Here is a 25,572-nt window from a genome sequence, read left to right as displayed (position 1 = left end):
CAAGTTGTAAGCAGGTTTGCTGACTAGCTGCCCAGCTTGGACTACGTGGGTGACTTTGTTGGTAGTGCAGCCTGAAATAAATTGCTAACACTCCAGTTCCTCATCACCACAAGTGTTTGAAGATGCCCCATGCTTTCTTTTCTTTTAATATTCTTTTATTTTTTTATTAACATATAATGTATTATTTGTTTCAGGGGTACAGGTCTGTGATTCATCAGTCTTACACAATTCACAGTGCTCACCATAGCACATACCCTCCCCAATGTCCATCACCCAGACACCCCATCCCTCCCACCCCCCATCACTCCAGCAACCCTCAGTTTGTTTCCTGAGATTAAGAGTCTCTTACGGTTTGTCTTCCTCTCTGGTTTTGTCTTGTTTGCTTAAGATCTGTTCTTGACGATGTTTAATTTTTTTTTTTTATTGCTAAATTTGGGATAGTTTAAGATTAATGAACATTCAAACGCCAGAAGAAAGAGACAGATTTTAGCAGTTGTCTTAGCTCAGGCCCCATAACAAATAGCACAGACTGGGTGGTTTAGCACAGACTTTTTTCTCACAGTTTTGGGGGCTAGAAGTTGGAGATCAGGGTGCCAGCATGGTCAGGTTCTGGTGAGCACTCTCTCCTGACTTATACGTCTTACATGTGTCCTCGCAAGCAATCCGGTGTCTCTATCTATAAAGGCACTAATCCCATGACTTCGTCTACCCCTGATTGCCTCCCTAGGGCCCCATCTCCAAATATACATCAAGGATTAGGGGTTAAACATGTGAATTTGGGTTGGTGAGCACAACGATTCAGCCCCCACAGGGCTACACTGAGCAGAGATTAGGAGTATTTAAATCATGCACAATACTGGCCTCAGGCTGGTAGACATAGCTTAGTCCTTTTATGTCACTATTCTGAGAAAGACCAGCTAATTAGCTGGCTCCATGTAGCGATACTTGATCGTAAAAGAGAACATAGAAATCCTATATTGAAAATCTAGGAACAGATCAGAAAAGCAAAATCATAAAAATGTACTAGGCTTTATATACAGAGACAATTTTGGAAAATACTTCATTTATGTGTACAATAATGTACACTTATGTGTCAATTTTAGAGTTAAAAAATTCAAGTGCTGTCTACATATGCTCTTTGAAAAGTCATAAAGGAATTTAAGGAACTTGCTAAATACTGTTATTCCAGGTTAATTGCAATGTCAAATTACATGAAGTCAAACAAAACCTTTTAAAAAATGAAAAGATTTAAACATTTAAAATGTTAACATTTAAAATATTTTACTTTAGAAAGAACATGAGAAATCATATTGACTGACTATTTATTTAACATGTCTCAGTGATTAAAAACAAATGCATATCAACCTCACATTATGAAAATCATAAGGACTCTAGGATCTTTAAGCATCATGTGTATTATGAGTTAGAGCCACATCACTGTTTATAGGAACACATTTCTCAATCATAATGGCATAATGGAAATAAACGAGAAAATGTAGTCTAATATAGGCAGAGTAATTTTACCCACAACTTTTCCAATAATTCCTCTAATATAAAATATGGAGTTAACATATAGCCAGAAGCAATCGAGTCAGTGTGGTGTCATACAGTGCTTCCCAAATGTTAAATCATTAGGCCAGTGCCAATCCAGAAAAGAGTCCTCATCAGTATGTGTACAAATAAGAAATGTGAACAATGTATTGAGTTATCATCATAAGGCTAAATATATTCAGTTATAGAAACATATCAATGCAAACTAAAAACTCAATATATTCAGTTTATTCTGAGGTTAAAATTGATAATTTAAAAAAATATCCTGACTTAGTTCTATGAAGGACTCCAAATTACTTTGACATTTTTAAGACCTGTGAAATACAAAATTATGGGAATCTTTGGTATAATAAAAAGTGCAAGTGGTTTGGTGGTCATATAGACTGGATTCAAATCCCAACTCTACTACTTATGATTTGGATGACTTGGGATTAATAATTTAAGTGTTCCGATCCTTAATTTTATCACCCCAAAATGGGTTTGTGAGTGACTACTTTGGAAAGTCCTTTTAAAGATTAGGTGAAATTATATTTAGAATGCACTTACCATGGGCCTGTCCACAGTCACGTAATCAACCAAGGCTACTGTTGTTGTAGTGTTGGTTGGGTGGAAGTAATAGTAGCAAAGATAGTAGTATAGTAGTATTAGCAGTCATGGCTGTTTTACTATTGTTGCGGGAAAAAAAAGCAAAACTTTTTTGTTGCAAGTCACATGGAGAATTCCAGAAACAAAAACTGAATATAACATTCTTTCTCAATAATGTACTTCTCTTTGTCAGTTAATGCTATGGCCAGTCACTGTTGCACACATGAATGCGTTGTGACTTCTGATTAACTCTTTCCAAATAAGTTCAACTCATATCAGGAGATTAAGCTAACTCATATGTGATTAAGCTAAAACATATGTGATGTCGGTTTCTGCTCTCAGTGCAGTTTTAAACTGTTAAACCCACACCAGCTGCTTTCATAAACCAGCAATTCTAATCATCCAGTATCACTCCTCGAGGCACATTAGATTATAGAAAGAATGCGATAAACCAACACGAATTTTAGATTTTCAGCAGATTTATTTCAATTTCTAATCAAACTCATTCCCAGTGTTTTTCCTGACCACTCTTGGACAAAGAGATTTAAAGTAAAGAAAATTGCATTCAGAGAATGAACAGATGAAGATTTTGTGCCCACAATCCCAAACCATCTCTTTTTGTTTCTAGTTATCTACAACAGAACTCCTCAAAATGATTGCCTCATCATCTCCATAATTTAAATAATTTTTAAAAACCACCTGCCCCTCAGTCCAAAATATAAACAGGACAAAAGATCAAGGATATACCCTACAACTTGCAAAATTATTGAGATTCCTTATGAAGAGAAAAATAATTTATTTGATTCTGAAGACGGGGACAATACTATACACTATTATAAGACTTCATCCAAAAATAGTAATAAGACTTAGATAATAGTTACTATGTTGTAAGCACTATTTTCCAAGAGTTTAACATATATTGATTCATTTAAGGTACACAGAAATTCTGAGAAATGGATGATATTCTTATACCCCATTTTTCAGATAAGAAAACTAAGGCATAGGAGGTTAAGTGTCTTGAGATGGTCAAAGGTAAAGCCAAGGTTCAAATGCAACAATTTGCTTCCTTGACTGCTCACTCTTAATGCTTATTTTTATAATGGTTTAAAAACTATTAAAATCAAGAATGACATTCAGAGATTATCTTAATATAAAAGATACCTAAGTGATTATAACTCTCATTTTTTTTTGTATATTGACTACACAGTTAAAAAAAATCACAGTGTTATCGGTCCCACCAACAGATGTTACAAACAAAGCCACTCCTTAATAAAGTAACTTGAGCTTACTTAAAATGTAAACTTTTTAATTTCACTCTCGCTCCTGTCTTCACTCTTGTCTTCCCTATCTTTTCAAAAGAGTCTTCAAGTGTCTGTTTCTAATTTCTTCTATGAATTGTCTTCTTGTGTTTGCTGGTTTGTAATTTCTATTGATGTATTTTTTTCTGAAATAATAGAAAATAATAAAATTTTATTTGACTCTTTTTAGTCTATTTCTTAGTCTTTTCTGTAGTTTGTTCCAATTATCCCCCTCTCCGTGAGTGTGTTTGTTTAATTAGCTTAGATTTACTGGTGAATCTTAGAATGTCTAAATGAATAACCCAGGTCATCATTCCTGAAAAAGTATGATATACTGAAAGAAGAAAATACCCTCTCTTTGCTACTTTCCTTATTCACTCCAACGCCAACCTCTACTCTTACCCCAATCCTAACCCCATCTCAGGGAATACACTAGCTAGAGCTTCACCTATCTTTTATTTTATTTTATTTTATTTTATTTTTATTTTATTTTTATTTTAATGTTATGTTAATCACCATACAATACATCATTAGTTTTTTTTTTTTTAATTTCATTGTTGTGTCATTGGTTTGTTTTTTTTTTTAATTGAGACATCATTAGTTTTTGATGTGGTGATCCACGATTCATTGTTTTCATGTAACACCCAGTGCTCCATGCAGTACTTGCCCTGCTTCACTTATCTTTCAAGGTACAAATACAGGAAAAAAGAAATAATTTCTGTGTTTGCATTGCCATTTTAGCCTGAATATTTGAAGATGTCTGGCTAATACATGCACTTGACTTAGGTAAAAATACTCTGGTTAAATATATACCATATTCAAGGGAAAATTAATCAAGGAAAGTCTTCAATTCAAAAGAAAGGCCACATGAGTATGGATATGTTTAGGTGAGAAAATGCTAAATCATACCTTATGATATAAAGTGACAGTGTGCAAAAGCATTTTCATCTGTTAAATTCATTATCTTACATAATGGTCTTTCCAGGTAAATCAGCAGAGGGACGTAAAATTGCATAAATTTGTTCACCAGGTTGTAAATGTGCCAGAGTAGCTGTTTTTCAGGTATCTGAGCTGACCCAAAAGCTGAATGCTCACTTGTGTTAGTAAGTAATAAAATACTAGTGTCTGGACCTCACTCTCGTCAGGTGCCAAACTAATTATCTATTACCTGATATTATCCAGAAGTGCTCTTTACATACTTCTGATGCAAGCAGGTAAAATACTTAATCCTTCCTCCAAATACACTAATCCACAATCAGCCTAGATAAAAATATAACTAATAATGGCCACAATTTTAAAGCAAATTGCCACATAAGGTCACGGAGAAAGTCTTGAGGCATGGCTAGTGACCAAGTGGAACGTTGGTACTGTCATTTCCTATACTTGGAAGCAGTCTATGGAAAGAGAAGAGGGAGCAAAACAATAAGGTTAATTGATCCAGCAGTATAAGTGACAAAAGAAGAAAACGGGTCTTCTTTCTTTGTTATTAAAAAACATAGTCCAAGCTTACATAATTGGGAGTGAGGGAACCAGGAAGAGATTTGAATCATGTGACTTATTACATTGCTTTTTTCAACCCTCATTCCGCTAAATAGCTGTTTCTTTTTATGCTGCACTGAGTACAGCTATGTTTAAGCCATTATAAAATCACAAATAGTACTTATGCAAAAGGAAGAAATTCTGAAGAGATCCAAATAAGCCTGCTGTTTATTTGCTTACTTATTAATGAAGAAATAGGAGTGTTATCTCTTTCTTTCTTAAGTTTAATAAACTTGCAGGCAAATGTGAATACTGGAAATATACTATAAGTTACACTTAGTAGATTTCAAGGCAGTATCTAGGAGAGGCTTTCTGGTGCTTGGATCTTACTGAACAAGCCTTGAAAAAAACGTCAATCAGTTCCTGTATGGATGTGTCATTTAGTCATAATTCCTCAGGGACCATATGACGTGCTTGTTAGCACATGAATTTTACATCTTCCTAAATTAAACATCTTATTTTATTTTAAATACAAAATATTTTGTGTTGTTTCTATTGTACAAGTACCACTTGATTTCTCATTCTTTATTTTTTAATCTCTTTCACATGTATTGATTTAATCCTAAACTCTAAGTAATATTACATAATACTGCAGAACTCTAGGCTTGCAAGTAATCCCTCTAATGATTCAGTTGAACTGGAGACTTGAATAATAAAAATAGACTTAAAGGCATTAAGAGATGGAATGAATGATAACTTAAATTTATCACCAGTTTAACCAATTTACTTAGCTAAGTGATGTCTAGGACTGGAAAATGATATTTAAGATGGATTTTACTTTTGTTTTGTGAGTGTGTCATTTTTCAATTAGCAATAATCATGCTCTAGATAAACCTCATTGGCTACGATGCTGCCACTGCACAAAACAATGTGTCATTTTTAATGTAGTTTTTATCGATACAAATTTTCTTTTAGAATGGCAGTAAGAAAGGAATACATACAAGTAAATGAGTAAATCCTAGTTAATCATTTTTAAAATAAACTTAAAATATGAGTCTTATTTAAATTTAATTTATTGAATATAGAGGCACTATTGAAGATACATGGTAGGGATTGATTGCAGATGGCTTATGGAAAAAGGAGTCAATAGAGAACCTAGAGATGGACCCTCAACTCTATGGTCAACTAATCCTCAACAAAGCAGGAAAGAATGTCCAATAGGAAAAAGACAGTCTCTTCCCAACAAATGGTGTTGGGAAAATTGGACAGCCACAAGCAGAAGAATAAAACTAGACGACTTCCTTACACCATACACAAAAGTAGACTCAAAATGGATGAAAGACCTAAATGTGAGACAGGAATCCATCAAAATCCTAGAGAACACAGGCAGCAACCTCTTCGACCTCAGCCACAGCAACTTCTTCCTAGAAACATCACCAAAGGCAAGGGAAGCAAGGGCAAAAATGAACTATTGGGACATCATCAAGATAAAAAGCTTTTGCACAGCAAAGGAAACAGTCAACAGTCCCAAGAGACAACCAACAGAATGGGAGAAGATATTTGCAAATGACATATCAGATAAAGGGCTAGTATCCAAAATCTGTAAAGAACTTATCAAACTCAACACCCAAAGAACAAATAATCCAATCAAGAAATGGGCAGAAGACATGAACAGATATTTCTGCAAAGAAGACATCCAAATGGCCAACAGACACATGAAAAAATGCTCAACAACACTCAGCATCAGGGAAATACAAATCAAAACCACAATGAGATACCACCTCACACCAGTCAGAATGGCTAAAATTAACAAGTCAGGAAACGGCAGATATTGGCGGGGATGTGGGGAAAGGGGAACCCTCCTACACTGTTGGTGGGAATGTAAGCTGGTGCAGCCACTCTGGAAAACAGTATGGAGGTTCCTCAAAAAGTTGAAAGTAGAGCTACCCTATGACTCAGCAATTGCACTATTGGGTATTTACCCCAAAGACACAAATGTAGTGATCCGAAGGGACACCTGCACCCCAATGTTTATAGCAGCAATGTTCACAATAGCCAAACTATGGAAAGAGCCCAGATTTCCATCCACAGATGAATAGATAAAGAAGATGTGGTATATATATACAATGGAATACTACTCAACAATCAACAAAATGAAATCTTGCCATTTGCAATGATGTGGATGGAACTGGAGGGTATTATGCTAAGGGAAATAAGTCAATCAGAGAAAGACAATTATCATATGATCTCACTGATATGATGTGGAATTTAAGAAACAAAACAGAGGATCATAGGGCAAGAGAGGAAAAAATAAAACAAGATGAAATCAGAGAGGGAGACAAACCATAAGAGACTCTTAATCTCAGGAAACAAACTGAGGTTGCTGGAGGGGAAGGGGATGGGAGGATGGGGTAACTGAGTGATGGGCGTTAAGGAGGGCACGTGATAGAATGAGCACTGGGTATTATATAAGACTGATGAATCACTGACCTCTACCCCTGAAACTAATAACATATTATATGTTAATTAATTGAATTTAATTAATAAATATGGAATAGAAAAAAAAGAAAAGAAAAGAAAAAAGGAATCACAATAACCCACTCTTCTAAAAAAGTAAAAATCATATACTTTCGTGATAATGTTTCAGGATGTAAATTTCAGTTGTAAATTAATTGGTTCATTCAATATTTCCTGAATATCCTGAATTTCATTCAATAATTCCTGATATTCAGGAAATATTGGCCTATGGCTAGGCCTTGAGTCTGCAACAATGAATCAAACCCAGAACAGTGCACTATAAAAGTAAATGTTATGTCTGCAGTCAATAGAAAAATGACATAAGAAACACAGATGGTGACTACACTTACCATGGTGAGCACCGATTAATGTATAGAATTGTCAAATCACTATGTTGTCCACATGAAACTAATATAACATTAGTTATATGTCAACTATACTTTAATAATAACTTTTTTAAAAAGTAAGTGCAAGAGAGTTGGAGTTGGGGTAGAGGAAATATCTGGGTAGGGGCATCAGCCTTTCCTGGAGGAGGAAGCATTTAAATCGAAATTTGAAAGATGGTTAAGATTTCAACAGATAATGAGAGAGAGGAGGGCTTTCTCTGGGAGTTATAATTAACAGTGTGTGCAAAGGCAGGAGGTAAGAATTCAGGAAATCTACAAGTAGCTTAGGGAATTCTCCTGTGGTATTGTGTATAGACTCATACAGCCCTTTATGCCTCTCAGATGAGATTATGGGCTCAGTGATTTCTATGCAGTTCGGAAATTTGCGAAGGTCCTCCATTTCTTCTCCTTTATAAATTCTTTTCTCAGTTAATTTTTCTTTTCATCCTCACAAACATATCAGCAAAGACCGATCCATTCTTGCCCTGCCCCAGTCTATTTTCTGTATAGCGGCAGCCAGAGAAAAAGATGTGAGCACCTCTCTTCTCTGTTGAAAACTTATCAGTGGCTCTCATTTGGTTATGTGTCAGACTCCTGATTTGGGCTCAGGTCATGATCGCAGGGTTGTGAGATAGAGCTCTGCGTCAGGCTCCGTACTGTGCCTGGATCCTGCTTAAGATTCTCTCCCTCTCCCCCTCCTGTCTTTCTCTCTTAAAACAACAATGACAATAACAACAAAAAACAAACATCAATGTTTTGTCTTTTTCAGTTCCTGAAATCAATCATAAATAAATAAAATCTAACAGAGTTTTATCTGACTCAGATCCTCTGGAAAAGTTCTTCCCTCTTCCTAAAAGCTTCTCCTAAAATTGCCACACTAGTTAGCATCATTCAGGTACCAACTAACTGTCAGTTTCTCAATGATTTCTTTCCTGGCTCATCTAATCTAAATAGGCTTTTTCTTTTTATTCTTTCTTGTGGTACCCGAACCTTTTTCTTCCCTTTGCTTATCACGACTTGCATATTCATTTAGGTATTTACTTATATGAAAACTCTCATTACCTATTTCTGTATCTCCTACCCAGCTAGACTAAATGCTCCATTAAAGACAGCTTCAATCTACATCTGATTCACCCTTGCAGACCCAGTACTCATGTAGTATCTGAAGGAAAGAGGGAACACGATGGTTAAGTATGCATTTAATTATCTTACAACTGAAATTCACATGCTGGAACAAAATAATTAAAATACATAATATTTTTCTTAAAGTGGCTTATTATGACTCCTTATATTTTGAATAAAATATAAGCCTGGATTTTTACTTTACAATTAAAGGGAGAAAATTTTTCTTGATTATCAAACTTTCAAAATAAATGTTATAAGTTAATTTGATTAGCAATGTGTTTTCTATATTCAGCTTTACTCCCAAGCATCCAGCAGTAAGTCTTTAAAATTATAATAATACATTTCCTTCTTTGTCCCTGGAAAGCTATAGAAAATACACACACACAACTATGTAATTATAAAAGTTGATCCCACTTGATTCTTTGAACTATTACCATAAAATGTGGCTGAAGTGAAGGAGGCCACTGTAGAGATGAAAATGAGGGCAGAGTGAGGAAGATGGATGCTAAAATTCTATTGCCAGTTCTATTCAGATAGTGTGGCAGACTGGAGTTTCCACAAATATCTCCTACCTCCCATATTCATCTACAGCAAGACCTTTACTCTGATCAAATGGCAGGGTCTATGAACCACCTTCTGAATATAGGTAGGCTTCATATTGAGGCATAGGGTAAGCTGCATGACTTCCGAGGCTAGGTCAGAAAAGGTGATCCCATTTGTACCCTGTTATCTAGAACTTTTGCACTGGACTCCTGAGCCAGCATGTACACCGAGGTCACCATGCTATTAAGAAGCCAAACCACTTGGAGAGACCAAGCGGAGGCACTCTGGTTGGCTGCCCCAGTTTGGCGTTCTCCTTGCCCAGGGACCAGGTATTCGAATAAACAAGCCTTCAGATGATTCCAGCCTCTATTCCTCAAGGCAACCCCAGCCTTGCAGTCTTCCCAGCTGAGGCCCCAGACATTAGAGAGCAGAGTCAAGCCTTCAATGTCGTCCCTTTTCCAAACTCCTGACCCAGAGAATCCACAAGCATAATAAAATGTTTGCTGTCTTACATTGCTAAATTCGGGGTGGTTTTTCAGAACGAATAACCATGATGTACAGTCTAACGCTTTCATTCATAGGCAAAGAAACAGATCTAGATACCACAAGCAAATCCGCTGTTAACAAAGGAACAAATGGTTGTTTTATAGTCATAGGTGGATCGATAAATATGGCAAGCAGTCCAGCTAGGCAAAACTGCAAACTCCAAGGCTGGAGAGAAGGATACAAGAATTAGTAGCCATGTTCAGGCAATGTTCCAATTAGGAGAGAGGGACCCTCTGAACTAATCAAGTCGGAGCAGTTCTGAACAGTGAGCCAGCCCCTGCGGAGGGGGTCTGACAAAGGAGAGATTTAGCATCCAGGTTTGCCTCTATTCTGTAATACCCATGTGAGCAGTGACACCATGCAGTTCTAGAGATACTGAAACAGGATCAGAACTTCAGGTCTTATTATCTCTGTCTCCATCTCTGTCTCTGTCTCCATCTCTGTCTCTGTCTCTCTCTCTCTATCTTTGTCTCCATCTCTGTCTCTGTCTCTAATTTCATTCCTTTTTGAATAGCCTGGCTGGATTTTTACAAATTTTCAAAAAACAGCTTTTGGTTTCTTTCATCTTTCTAGGTTTTGACTTTTTTCTTATTTAATTGATCTCTAATTTATATTTCTTTTTTTCTTCTACTTTACTCAGTGTTTAATATTCTCTTCTTTTTCCAGATTTTTTTTTTTTTTTTTGGAAGCTTAGATCACTGAGAAGAAGTGCTTCTACTTCAATTAGAAATACTTGAATTGCTCCTTTCCCTTGTCATTTTTTAAAAAATTTTTAAGAAAGAAAAAAAAACTGTCAAGTAAGATACTAAAAGGAAAACTGAATTCAATGGCATTATATAATTATGAACCCATCGATACTGTATTCTTGGAGGGTTTTTGATCATCACTTGGACTTCTTTGAATACATGATTCTATATATAAGTGAGATAAAACATGTTTTTCTAAGTTACATCTTCAAAAGTAAGACAATGATTAATAGCAACAGGAAAGAAAAAAATAAACAATTCTGACATGTTCAAGAAGATCCCCTGTGCTTTCATTTTCAAAATGCACCACGACTGCAAACTATGCCAAGTAGCACAAGTTCCTCCAGCTTAGTGTCTGGAGTCCAGCAAACCAGGCTGTTTTCTCAAAACTACTGTCTGTTTGTAAGGTGTTGAAATTCCGGGGTAACTATTGAGGAAAAAAGAAAATCTGGGTTAGTGTTTTATTCATCCATTTATTAAACATTGGTTATACACATGGCACTACACAAGACGTTGTACAAATTACAAAATTAAAAATATCTTTCCTTATGAGGTTAAAAAGGTGACTACGACATAACTGGAGGGACGTAAGTAGAAAGGGAGACTATTCGGGGCTGAGTATTATTTATTCACAAAAGAAAAAGGTTTCAAACGGAACATTCATTCACTTGTTGATGATGATTGAAGAGACATTTGCTAAAACCCTCTGCTGAAGTAAGTTTTAAGTGCACACTGTTTGGGTTTGCTACAGAAGGAATGGAAGGCAAGCCAGTCCTGGGGAAACATGTCCCCTCTCTAAGAGCCTCTTTACTACTTCTTTCTGTACCCAATGTAGAGAAAAAAAATTTAAATTTATTTTTCCAAGCCTTCTACTTTTTTTTATTATGTTATGTTAATCACCATACATTGATCATTAGTTTTTGATGTAGTGTTCCTTGATTCATTGTTTGCGTATAACACCCAGTGCTCCATTCTGTATGTGCCCTCTTTAATACCCTTCACCAGGCTAACCCATCCCCTCACCCCCCTCCCCTCTAGAACCCTCAGTTTGTCTCTCAGAGTCCATAGTCTCTCATGGTTCATCTCTCCCTCTGATTTTGCCCCCTTCATTTTTCCCTTCCTAATATCTTCTTCTTTTCCTTTTAACATATAATATATTATTTGTTTCAGAGGTAGAGGTCTGTGATTCAACAGTCTTACACAATTCACAGTGCGCACCATTGCACATACCCTCTCCAGTGTCAATCACCCAGCCACCCCATCCCTCCCACCCCCACCACTCCAGCAACCCTCAGTTTGTTTCCTAAGATTAAGAATTCCTCATATCAGTGAGGTCATATGATACAAGTCTTTCTCTGATTGACTTATTTCGCTCAGCATAATACACTCCGGTTCCATCCACATTGTTGCAAATGGCAAGATCTCATTCCTTTTGATGGTTGCATAATATTCGATTATATATATATACCACCTCTTCTTTATCCATTCATCTGTTGATGAACATCTTGGATCTTTCCATAGTTTGGCTATTGTGGACATTGCTGCTATAAACATTGGGGTGCATGTACCCCTTTGGATCCCTACATTTGTATCTTTGGGGTAAATGCCCAATAGTGCAATTGCTGGGTCTTATGGTAGCTCTATTTTCAACTTTTTGAGGAACCTCCATACTGTTTTCCAGAGTGGCTGCACCAGCTTGCATTCCCAAAAACAGTGTAGGAGGGTTCCCCTTTCTCCACATCCCCGCCAACATCTGTCATTTCCTGACTTGTTAAATTTAGCCATTCTGACTGGTGTGAGGTGGTATCTCATTGAGGTTTTGATTCGGATTTCCCTGATGCCGAGCGATGTTGACCACTTTTTCATGTGTCTGTTGGCCATTTGGATGTCTTCTTTGCAGAAATGTCTGTTGATGTCTTCTGCCCATTTCTTGATCGGATCATTTGTTCTTTGGGTGTTGAGTTTAAGAAGTTCTTTATAGATTTTGGATACTAGCCCTTTATCTGATATGTCATTTGCAAATATCTTCTCCCATTCTGTCAGTTGTCTTTTGGTTTTGTTGACTGTTTCTTTTGCCGTGCAAAAGCTTTTTATCTTGTTGAAGTCCCAATAGTTCATTTTTGCCCTTGCTTCCCTTGCCTTTGGCGATGTGTCTAACAAGAAGCTGCTGTGGCTGAGGTCGAAGAGGTTGCTGCCTGTGTTCTCCTTCAGGATTTTGATGGACTCCTGTCTCACATTTAGGTCTTTCAACCATTTTGAGTCTACTTTTGTGTATGGTGTAAGGAAATGGTCCAGTTTCATTCTTCTTCATGTGGCTGTCCAATTTTCCCAACACCATTTGTTGAAGAGACTTTTTTCCATTGGACATTCTTTCCTGCTTTGTTGAAGATTAGTTGACCATAGAGTTGAGGGTCCATTTCTGGGCTCTCTATTCTGTTCCATAGATCTATGTGTCTGTTTTTGTGCCAGTACCATACTGTCTTGATGATGACAGCTTTGTAATAGAGCTGGAAGTCCGGAATTGTGATGCCACCAGCTTTGCTTTTCTTTTTCAACATTCTTCTGGCTATTCAGGGTCTTTTCTGGTTCCATACAAATTTTAGGATTATTTGTTCCATTTCTTTGAAAAAAGTTGATGGTATTTTGATAGGGATTGCATTGAGTGTGTAGATTACTCTAGGTAGCATTGACATCTTCACAATATCTGTTCTTCCAATCCATGAGTAGGGAATGTTTTTCCATTTCTTTGTGTCTTCCTCAATTTCTTTCATGAGTATTTTATAATTTACTGAGTACAGATTGTTTGCCTCTTTGGTTAGATTTATTCCTAGGTATCTTATTGTTTTGGGTGCAATTGTAAATGGGATCGACTCCTTAATTTCTCTTTCTTCTGTCTTGTTGTTGGTGTATAGGAATGCCACTGATTTCTGCACATTGATTTTATATCGTGCCACTTTACTGAATTCCTGTATGAGTTCTAGCAGTTTTGGGGTGGAGTCTTTTGGGTTTTCCACATAAAGTATCATATCATCTGCAAAGAGTGAGAGTTTGACTTCTTCCTTGCCGATTTGGATGCCTTTTATTTCTTTTTGTTGTCTGATTGCTGTGGCCAGGACTTCTAATACTATGTTGAATAGCAGTGGTGATAGTGTTCCTGACCTTAGGGGGAAAGCTCTCAGTTTTTCCCCATTGAGAATGATATTCGCTGTGGGTTTTTTTAGAAGGCTTTTATGATATTGAGGTATGTACCCTCTATCCCTATACTCTGAAGAGTTTTCATCAAGAAAAGATGCTGTACTTTGTCAAATGCTTTTTCTGCATCTATTGAGAGGATCCTATGCTTCTTGTTCTTTCTTTTATTAATGTATTGTATCACATTGATTGATTTGTGGATGTTGAACCAACCTTGCAGCCCAGGGATAAATCCCATTTGGTCGTGGTGAATAATCCTTTTAATGTACTGTTGGATCCTATTGGCTGGTATTTTGGTGAGAATTTTTGCATCAATGTTCATCAAGGATATTGGTCTGTAATTCTCCTTTTTGATGGGGTCTTTGTCTGGTTTTGGGATCGAGGTAATGGTGGCCTCATAAAACGAGTTTGGAAGTTTTCCTTCCATTTCTATTTTTTGGAACAGTTTCAGAAGAATAGGTATTAATTCTTCTTTAAATGTTTGGTAGAATTCCCCTGGGAATTCTGGCCCTGGGCTCTTGTTTGTTGGGAGGTTTTTTATTGCTGCTTCAATTTCCTTAGTGGTTATACATCTGTTCAGGTTTTCTATTTCTTCCTGGTTCAGTTTTGGTAGCTTATACATCTCTAGGAATGCATCCATTTCTTCCAGATTATCTAATTTGCTGGCATACAGTTGCTCATAATGTGTTCTTATAATTGTTTGTATTTCTTTGGTGTTGGTTGTGATCTCTCTCCTTTCACTCATGATTTTATTTATTTGGGTCATTTTTCTTTTCTTTGTGATAAGTCTGGCCAGGGGTTTATCAATCTTGTTAATTCTTTCAAAGAACCAGCTTCTAGTTTCGTTGATCTGTTCTACTGTTCTTTTGGTTTCTATTTCATTGATTTCTGCTCTGATCTTTATTATTTCTCTTCTCCTGCTGGGTTTAGGCTTTATTTGCTATTCTTTCTCCAGCTCCTTTAGGTGTAGGGTTAGGTTGTGTATTTGAGACCTTTCTTGTTTCTTGAGAAAGACTTGTATTGCTATATACTTTCCTCTTAGGACTGCCTTTGCTGCATCCCAAAGATTTTGAACAGTTGTGTTTTCATTTTCATTTCTTTCCATGAATTTTTTTTAATTCTTCTTTAATTTCCTGGTTGACCCATTCATTCTTTAGTAGGATGCTCTTTAGCCTCCACGTATTTGAGTTCTTTCTGACTTTCCTCTTCTGATTGAGTTCTAGTTTCAAAGCATTGTGGTCTGAATATATGCAGGGAATTATCCCAATCTTTTGGTACCGGTTGTGACCTGATTTGTGACCTAGGATGTGATCTATTCTGGAGAATGTTCCATGGGCACTAGAGAAGAATGTGTATTCTGTTGCTTTGGGATGGAATGTTTTGAATATATCTGTGAAGTTCATTTGGTCCACTGTGTCATTTAAAGTCTTTATTTCCTTGTTGATCTTTTGCTTAGATGATCTGTCCATTTCAGTGAGGGGGGTGTTAAAGTCCTCTACTATTATTGTATTGTTGTTGATGTGTTTCTTTGCTTTTGTTATTAATTGGCTTATATAAGTGGCTGCTCCCCATGTTAGGGGCATAGATATTTACAATTGTTAGATCTTCTTGTTGGATAAACCTTTTAAGTAGGATATAGTGTCCTTCCTCATCTCTTATTATAGTCTTTGGTTTAAAATCTAATTTGTCTGATATAAGGATTGCCACCCCAGCTTTCTTTTAGTGTCATTAGCATGGTAAATGGTTTTCCACTCCCTCACTTTCAATCCGGGGGTGTCTTTGGGTCTAAAATGAGTCTCTTGCAGACAGTATATTGATGGGTCTTGTTTTTTTATCTAATCTGAGAGCCTGTGTCTTTTGATTGGGGCATTTAGCCCATTTACATTCAGGGTAATTATTGAAAGATATGAATTTAGTGCCACTGTATTGCCTGTAAGGTGACTGTTACTGTATATTGTCTGTGTTCCTTTCTGGTCTATGTTACTTTTAGGCTCTCTCTTTTCTTAGAGGACCACTTTCAATATTTCTTATAGGGCTGGTTTCATGTTTGCAAATTCCTTTAGTTTTTGTTTGTTCTGGAAGCTTTTTATCTCTCCTATTTTCAATGACAGCCTAGCTGGATATAGTATTCTTGGCTGCATATTTTTCTCATTTAGTGCTCTGAATATATCGTGCCAGTCCTTTCTGGCCTGCCAGGTCTCTGTGGATAAGTCTGTTGCCAATCTAATGTTTCTACCATTGTAGGTTACAGATTTCTTCTCCGGAACTGCTTTCAGGATTTTCTCTTTGTCTGTGAGACTCATAAGTTTTACTATTAGACGTCGGGTGTTGACCTATTTTATTGATTTTGAGGGGGGTTCTCTGTGCCTCCTGGATTTTGATGCCTGTTTCCTTCCCCAAATTAGGGAAGTTCTCTGCTATAGTTTGCTCCAATCTACCTTCTGCCCATTTCTCTATTTCTTCTTCTTCTGGGATTTCAATTATTCTAATATTGTTTCATCTTATGATATCACTTATCTCTCAAATTCTGCCCTCATGATCCAGTAGTTGTTTATCTCCCTTTTTTGCAGCTTCTTTATTTTCCATCATTTGGTCTTCTATATCACTAATTCCCTCTCTGCCTCATTTATCCTAGCAGATAGAGCCTCCATTTTTGATTGCACCTCATTTATAGCCTTTTTGATTTCAACTTGGTTAGATTTTATTCTTTTATTTCTCCAGAAAGGGTTTCTCTAATATCTTCCATGCTTTTTTCAAGCCCAGCTAGTATCTTTAAAATCATCATTCTGAACTCTATTTCTGACATCTTACTAATGTCCATATTGATTAGGTCCCTGGCAGTCACTACTGCCTCTTGTTCTTTTTTTTTTTAGGTGATTTTTTCCGTTCCAAGCCTCCTACTTTTTACCCTCTTTTCTCACCACTCTACTTAGTCCTACCTGGACAGATTCATCTTTTCCTGTGTTCTTAAAAAATAACTGTATTCTAGTTTCTTCAAGATTCTTCAAGATTCTTCACCTTAAAAACATTCCTTAGGCATACCTTGTTTTATTTGTGCTTTGCTTTATTGTTCTTCATAGAAGCTGCATTTTTTTACAAACTGAAGGTTTGTGACAACCCTGTTTGGACTATGTCTTTTGGCTCCGTTTTCCCACCAATCTGCTCACTTTGTGTCTCTGTGTCACATTTTAGTAATTCTCACAATATTTCAAACTATTTCATGATTACCGTATTTGTTACGGTGATCTGTAATCAGTGATCTTTGATGTTACTATTGTAATTGTCTTGGGGCACCATGAACCATGCCCATATAAGATAGCAAACTTAATCAACAATGTTGTGTATGTTCTGATTCCTCCACCATCCAGGTTTTCCCCATCTGTCTCTTTCCTTGGGCATCCCTATTCCCTGAGATACAACAATATTGAAATTAGGCCCATTAATAACCAACCCTACAATGGCCTCTAGGTGCTCCAGCAACAGGAAGAGTTGTATCTCTCTCACTTTAAATCAAAAGCTAGAAAGTATTAACCTTAGTGAACAGGGCATGTTGAAAGCTGAGATAGGCCTAAAGCTAGGCCTCTTGTGCTGGTTAGCCAAGTGGTGAATGCAAAGGAAAAGTTCTTGAGGGAAATTAAAAGTGTTATTCTAGGGAACATATGAATGATAAGAAAGCAAAATATAGCCTTATTGCTAAAATGGAGAAATTTTAGTGGTCTGGGTAGAAGATCAAACCAGCCATAATGTTCCCTTAAACCAAGGCCCCAATCTCTTCAGTTCTGTGAAGGCTGAGAGAGGTGAGGAAGCTGCAGAAAAAAATTGAAGCTAGCAGAGGTTGGTTCATGAGTTTTAAGGAAAGAAGCCATCTCCATAACATAAAAATGCAAGATGAGTCAGCATGTAGAAGCTGCAGCAGGTTATTCAGAATATCTGGCTAAGATTATTAATGAAAGTGGATACATTGAACAATAGATTTTTCAATTCAGAGAAGACAGCCTTCTTTCTATTGAAAGATGCATCTAGGACTTTCATAGCTAGAGAGAAGTCAACGCCTGGCTTTAAAGCTTCGAAGGACGACTCTTTTGTCAGAGGCTAATGCAGCTGGTGACTTTAGGTTGAAGCCAGTGTTCATTTATCTATCTGAAAAGCCTAGGGCCCTGAAGAATTATGCTAAGTCTACTCTGCCTGTGCTCTATTAGTGGTTTAACAAAGCCTGGATGACAACACATGTGTTTACAGCACTGTTTACTGAATATTTCAAGCCTACTGTTGAGAACTACTTCTTAGGAAAAAAAAAAAAAAAGATTCTTTTCAAAATATTGACAATGCCCTTGGTCACCTTAGAGCTCTGATGAAGATGGACAACAAGATTCATGTTGTTTTCATGCCTGCTAGCACAACCATTTTGTAGCCCATGAATCAAGGAGTCATTTTGATTTTCAAGTCTTATTGTTTAAGAAATACATTTTGTAATGTGATAGCTGGCATAGATAGTGATTCTTCTGATGGATCTGGGCAAAGTAAAAGGAAAGGCTTCTGAAAAGGATTTGTTATTCTAGATATCATTAAGAACATTCATGATTCATGGGAAGAGGTGAATATCAAATCAACATTACAAATATCAAAATCAAATATCAACATTACAGAAGTTTGGAAGAAGTTGATTCCAACCCTCCCGGATGACTTTGAGGGGTTCAAGACCTCCATGGAGGAAGTAACAGCAGATGTGGTGGAAATAGCAAGAGAACTGGAATTAGAAGAGGAGCCCGAAGATGTGGCTGGCTTGCTGCAATCCCATGATGAAACTTGAACAGAATAGGAGTTGCTTCTTAGGGATGAGCAAAGAAAATGGTTTCTTGAGATGGAACCTACACCACCAGGTGAAGGTGGTGTGAAAATTGTGGAAATTTTCAGGATTTAGAATAGTTGATAAAGCAGCAGTAAGGGTTGAGAGGGTTGACTTCAAATTTGAAAAAAGTTCTACTGTGGGTAAAAGGCTATTATTTTTTTTTAAGATTTTATTTATTTATTTAACAGAGAGTGAGAGATAGCTAGAGAGGGAACACAAGCAGGGAGAGTGGGAGAGGGAGAAGCAGGCCTCCCGCTGAGCAGGGAGCCTGATGTGGGGCTCAATCCCAGGACCCCGGGATCATGACCTGAGCCAAAGGCAGACACTTAATGACTGAGCCACCCAGGCACCCCTAAAAGGCTATTATTAAACAAGATCACATTGTATGGAAAATCACTCAAGAAAGGAAGAGTTAATCAATATGGCAAACTTCATTGTTGCCTTATTGTAAGAAATTGCCACAGCCACTCCAGCTTTCAGCCACCACCACCCTCATCAGTCAGGAGCCATCAACATCAAGGCAAGATCTTCCATCAACAAAAAGTTGATGACTCACTGAAAGCTCAGGTGATGGTCAGCATTTTTGTTTTAGCAATAGGTATTTTTTAATTAAGTTATAGACATTTTAGACATAATGTCATTGCATGCTTAATGGACTACAGTATAGTGTAAATATAACTTTCATATTCACTAGGAAAGCCAAAAAATTTATTTTACTCACTTTATTGTAATATTTTATTGCAGTAGTCTTGAACAAACCCACAACAAACCCACAGTATCTCCAAGGTATGCCTGTGTGTCTTACTTTATAGTTACTCAAAATCCAAACTGCTCCCAATCTTCATTTTTTTCCGTTGTGTTCTTATAAATCTCCACTGCCCACCCCTTATTTTACAATACACCCTCACACACACACTCGTTTGCTTCCAGCTTATCATATGCTTCCTAGTTCAGTAAATGGCATCAAATTCCACTCTGTCACGCAGAGTGTAACCTCAGACTCATTTTGGGTTTCTTCCTTGACTTCATTACCTATCCAATTAGTCATCAAGTTCTGAATATTTCACATCATCTGATTGTTTGACTGCTACTGTCTTAGTTCAAACAGTTGCCATCTTACTATTGCACTAACTTTTTGTTCATTTTCATGGAAATATATTCTCTTTCATTTTAGTCCATCCCCTAGGGCAGCAGTCAGCAAACTTTTCCATAAAGGGCTAGAGTATGTTGGGTTTTGCAGACCATAGGTCTCTGTCTCAGCTACTCAATTCTGCTGATAGAGTACAAGAACTGAGATACACAAATTATAAATTAATGGGCATGCTTATGTTCCAATAAGACTTTATTTACAAAGACAGATGGCATGCCAGATTTGGCCCATTTGGTGTAGTTTGCAGGCTCCTGCAGTAGGATTTTTTTCTGAAAACTGAATCTGATCGTAACTCTTAATATTTTCTGTTAAGTTACCTTATCTATAGGAATATTTCCCAACAATAACTTCCCTAGAGTCATATGGGATTATAAACATGCAAAACACAAAATCATCGGTACTATATTAAACATGCAGTCAGCATCATATTCAATGTGCAGGCATTCTATCTTTGTGCATATTTCCATGCATTCTATCTTTGTGGATATTAACTTGCACTTTAGTAGCAAAAATAAAGGCATAAATAAGCAATGAATAATTTGTTATTAGCTATTATTTTATTTAAGTTTTCAAGATTTTATTTATTTATTTTGAGAAAGAGAGCATGAGCAGGGGGAGGGGCAGAGGCAGAGGGAGAGAGAGAATCCTCAAGCAGACTCCTGACTGAGGGCAGAGCCCAACATGGGGCTCAGTCTTATCACCCTGCGATCACGACCTGAGCCAAAATCAAGAGTCAGATGCTTAACAGACTAAGCCACCCAGGCACCCCATAGCTGTTATTTTAATAATGGTTTAAAATTACTTTATTGCAGAATGGTATTTTTTTAATTATCCATTGTATTTTTTATTAATAATTATTCTTAAAATTCTTCACCCACTCAGGTTGAAACATGGTTCACAGAAAGGGCAAAACTCAACCAAGACAAGATCAGGTATTTGTTCAGTTTAAACTCCCAAAATAATCTTTTGAAGTTCATTTTAAGTACAAAAATTGTGAAAGATATGCCTTTCATCTGTAAGAGTCAGATTGTGTTGAGAGGAAAAAATGATATACAGATTTATAACGCTTTGAAATTTGAGTCCTTGCTGATCCTGATGAGATTGCATCTCCCAGGGTTAGCTAATTCCTAGAGATAGCAAGTGACTCCCTTGAGATGTGTCTTTTATGTGCAAACTGACCAATCCTGAGTTCAGACCCAACTACACCTTCTTTATCAAACTCTCACAGGTTGAGTCACTCTGCCTCTGCCCTGACATCACCTCGGGGCCAGGTACCAGGCAACAATCCCTACACCTCAGAGCCTGTTGAAATTATTCAAAAAAGCCAATCCTAAACCTGTTTAGCCTGCTTACCCTGCCTTGCCAGTCACCTCCCATGAAAACCACAATTAAGGCTTTAGCCAGTGTTTTCCCCTTGCTTCTCTGTCTCCTGACTGACTTTTCCCATGTGGCATGCTACACGCCTCCTGTTTCTAGGGATCTGTGAGTATAAAATTTTCCTTCAGAGCAATCATTTCTATGTCTCTGTGTCTTACCATACCTGATTGAAATAAATCCTAGGTACATTTGAGAACAGGATTCCAGATTTCAAACTTTGGGGACCGGAGGATAGAGTTTTTACTCTGTCTCACAAGGTAACAGGTTCCTTTCTCAAGTCCCACCTGAGCCTTTCCAGGCAGTTCTAATGTCTCTCAAAACTACTTCCCAAGCAAAAGGGAAGGAATAAGTACAGTTAATTGGGGAACCCTGTCTGCTTGGGTACTGCTTTGAGTGATTTGGAGCAGTCAACTTTAACCAAAAAAAGACACTTGTTCTGTGATTTTCAAGGCAAAGCAGATTTTCTCTTTCCCAAACATATATATGTGGATTTCAGCCCCTTATTTTTCTTGGGGGCTTGTTTTGGCTCAACAATCTCTCTCATAATTCTCTTTTGCTCATTTGATTAGTCTACCTTCACACACACACACACACACACAATTTATGGACATCAAGACGAAAACAAAACAAAATACCCTTGTGTTTGAGTTGGGGGTCCTCTAAAGTGTAGGACTTGGGGCAGAGTCTCTTTTATCTGGGACTCAGGGAAGTATTGAATCTATTAGATACTGAATCTTATGACAAATCTATACCATTTAAGACAATACACTATTGCTAAAATAATGGTACTATACTCAAAACCCAGAAATAGACTTAGGCATTTATAAAAAAAATGATATTTGACTGAGAAATAATCAAAAATGGATAAGAAAAATTTCAATAAATGGTCCTGGGACAATTGTTTATTCCCACAGAAGAAGCCGCACAGTCCTAGACTAATTTCTACAACTTGGCCAATGTTGAATTTAAATCTCAGAAACAACGATTTTTATTTAGCATAAGTAGGTCCCAAATATTGCATAAAATATACATACACTAAAAAAATTATTTGTTAATCTGTTCCAAATTTAACTGAGTGTCCTGTATTTTATCTTGCACCACTAATTAATGGTCATTATTAAAATGTTTACCACAAACATGGGCTTTTAATTCATATAAAACAGTTACAACTTAATTTAGGAAATCTCAGTCAATAAATGTTGTTAAAAATATATGTACAAGGAAACATTTTAAAATGTAGGAGTTTCAAGCTCTTTATAAATACTAACAGCTCACCAGTAAAGAAAGTGGCAAGGCCAGAAAAAACAATTTCTATTTAGCTATTTCATTATCTTTAGATGCATGATTCTGCCATTCATCAGTTGACTTAATGTACAAGTTAGATTTAGCAGTTTATTCACCTTCATTTTCCTTCCCACATCCCAATGCACTGAGAGAATGAAGAACTATCCGTTCAGTCATAAAGGTGATGATCCAGTGATGCAATGGTGAGTAGATATTTCCCAGCACTCTCCCCATTTATATCCAAGGACACTGTCCCTCAGCTCTCCCCTTCCAGGACCTGTTCTGATCTCCTGGAGGGTGGAAAGCCGCAGTGCGCCTGACCAGAAGAGAGCTCCTCAGTGGTTCACACAGGAGTGATTCAGTGGAGCACAACAGCTTTCCAGGAATACATGATAGGTTTTATAATATTTCTAAAAAATCTTCATCTGGCAAGAATAGTACTACCTAATATTTATTTTTCTCTCTAATTTCTGTGCCTCTGACCTCTAGTCATGGTTTTATTGAATTCCTTCAGGGTGCATAACCGTGCACTGGGCTTGGGATACATGAGACCCTCATCCTTAAGGAATACTACTTAGTAGACGAGGAAAACATCATGAACAGAAATATAAATATATAAAAACAAAAGCATAGAGGTCATTTTTCTAACAGCTGAAGAAAAGGGATGGCTAATATCCAAAAAGCTTTAGTGAAGTAGGAGGTTCATGATCTGAGTTTAATGGATGGAGGGGATCATGTGGCCGACTGAGCAGCAAGAAGAAAGCTGTGGCAGAGACTACTGGCTGTTCTGCAGGATCCAGTGTTCCCCTTTTGCCCTTAGTTTAGAACCCTCAGAGTTTAACTGGTCACCTGGAATAAAGACTGCATTTCCCAGACCCCATTGCAGCTAGGTGTGGCCTTGTGATTAAGTTTTTAGCCAATAGAATGTAAATGAAAACCTTGTGGGCCATTTCCTGAAAATGTCCACGGTGGGGGGGCCCTGCCTTTCCACAGCTTCTCCTTGATGGCTGGAAAGCTGACAAGGGCGGCAACAGGACTAGCGCTCTGGAAACATGAGGTACAATGCCGAAGGCGGTGGAGCAGCAAGACCCACCGAAGAAGCCTTGGGCTCCAAAACCACGCGGTGCCATACTGCTCACTAAGAGCTTACCCCCAGATTAATTTCCGTAATTAAGAAATGAACATTTCTCCTGTTGAAGCAAGTCCCACGTTGGTGATATTCTACACAATAAAAGAGTAACTACACATAACAAATACCTAACTTAATGGCAAAATCAATTACTTCATAAGAAATCAAAACTATGGATACCAGAATATATTTACAAAAAAGAGTGATCTTGTAACGCTTTTAGAAGCTTGTTATCCCCGAGGGCCATTCAGGCAAGTTTCCAACTGAAGACCAAGGCAATGAGGAAAATATTTGAGACCAACTCTAAATGAGCCTGTCATTGAAGAGATTTATTTTCAAGAAGAGATCACAGGGTCAAAAAAGAAAAATAAGGATCATTTGCATTGAAATAGCTCTAGCCAATTCCTACCAAATTGGGCTGAAAATAAGTGCAAGCTGACTTGCAGTGAAATTAAATATAACTTCTGGCCAATCTCTCTTAACCCTTTAAAGATGGCTGCAATTGATTGGTAGAAGAACCAGCAAAACATTTCACAGTGGTACACCATTTTTTGGAAAATCAGTCTGCACAATGAAAAGATAACTAACTTAGGGTATTTTAAAAAAACCTAATTTCCTAGAAATTTACTTGGCTCCCCACCCCAATTAACAAAGCACAAAATAAACATACAAGATTGAGCATTACTTAGCAATTTGAAAAAAAAAAAATCAGTATTTATTTCAAACACAATTAATTTAAAGAAATTTCTATTACCATTATCAAGCTATTAATAGAATCGTCCAAATAATTCTATAAGGCACAGAGTAGATATTCCTTACTTAATCTTTTTATTCTTTTGATTTCTTGCTTTTAAAGTTGCATAATTTTACTTGACTGGTATTTTAAACTTCTTAGATGGCATCATTTTTTTTTTTTTTTTTTTAAGTTCTACCTATATCTTTTCACAAAGAATTTTACAGGCAGTTGGAAACTTTATAATTTCTATATTCAGGAAAGGTAGGTATTTCTGTGGCTCACCTTTTGGAGACCTTCCAGGTGAAAGGCCAGTGACAGCTGTTGGGCACCATAGGGCAGACTGGAGTTGATAATGGCCTTCACACTTCCCATGCTCAGTGAGCAACGTGGGCCACACTGACTCCATTATGATCAGGACAGTGGTTACTCTCACTTAGTTCCACAGAACATGTTGAAAACAGATCCACAAAATAAACCCTGTTGTAGGCATATGATTCAAATATCCCCATCTTCCTATGAAGTCTTGTATTAAAATCTGTTCAGCCTAACATTTTTTTCAAAAGGTGATAAGGCAGAATAATAAACTAGATAGACAAGCAGAGGACCCTAAAGAAGTTTAAATATTTATATATTGTTTATATATCCACTTACATAACATGAGCCAATACAGCATCCCTGCTTTTTTACATTTCAACTCACTCACATCACTCTTGAATAAGGGTCATCAGTGATGGCTTAATCATGAAATCCACCAGAAGTTTATCAGCCTTTGTTTAACATGACCTTTCTGTAACCTCTGACAATGATGAATACTTCCCACTTCCAGAAAACTCTCTGTTGTCTTGGCTTCTGTAGTACTATTTGCTCTTGGTTACCTCTCACCTCTCTGAGCAATCTTTCTAAGTCTACTTGGCTGGCAGTCCCTGAAGTGTTAATGTTCCCTAGGATCTTGATCATGGATTTCCTTGAACAGCACATTCCCGTGGTTCATGTACTAGTCATCTGTTAAAGGATCCCAATCCTATAATATTATCAATGTCAGAACACTCCCAAGATTCATTGCTATAATATATGTTATA

General features: G+C 37.0%; 1 long non-coding RNA gene across 1 annotated transcript in view; it reads right to left on the bottom strand.

The window, feature by feature from the left end:
* Positions 1 to 2,070: 2,070 nt before the first annotated feature.
* Positions 2,071 to 25,572, bottom strand: part of LOC118553249 (uncharacterized) — a 53,758-nt gene continuing 30,256 nt past the window's right edge. Inside the window, exon 3 of the long non-coding RNA XR_013446160.1 lies at positions 2,071 to 2,216. This is a non-coding gene — a long non-coding RNA (uncharacterized LOC118553249). The remainder of the gene's footprint in view (positions 2,217 to 25,572) is intronic.

This window comes from Halichoerus grypus, chromosome 3 (genome assembly GCF_964656455.1).
Source record: "Halichoerus grypus chromosome 3, mHalGry1.hap1.1, whole genome shotgun sequence".
Classification (NCBI taxonomy): Eukaryota; Metazoa; Chordata; class Mammalia; order Carnivora; family Phocidae; genus Halichoerus; species Halichoerus grypus.
The sequence above is the reverse complement of the archived record's forward strand: the minus strand, read 5'-3'. Positions and strand labels throughout refer to the sequence as shown.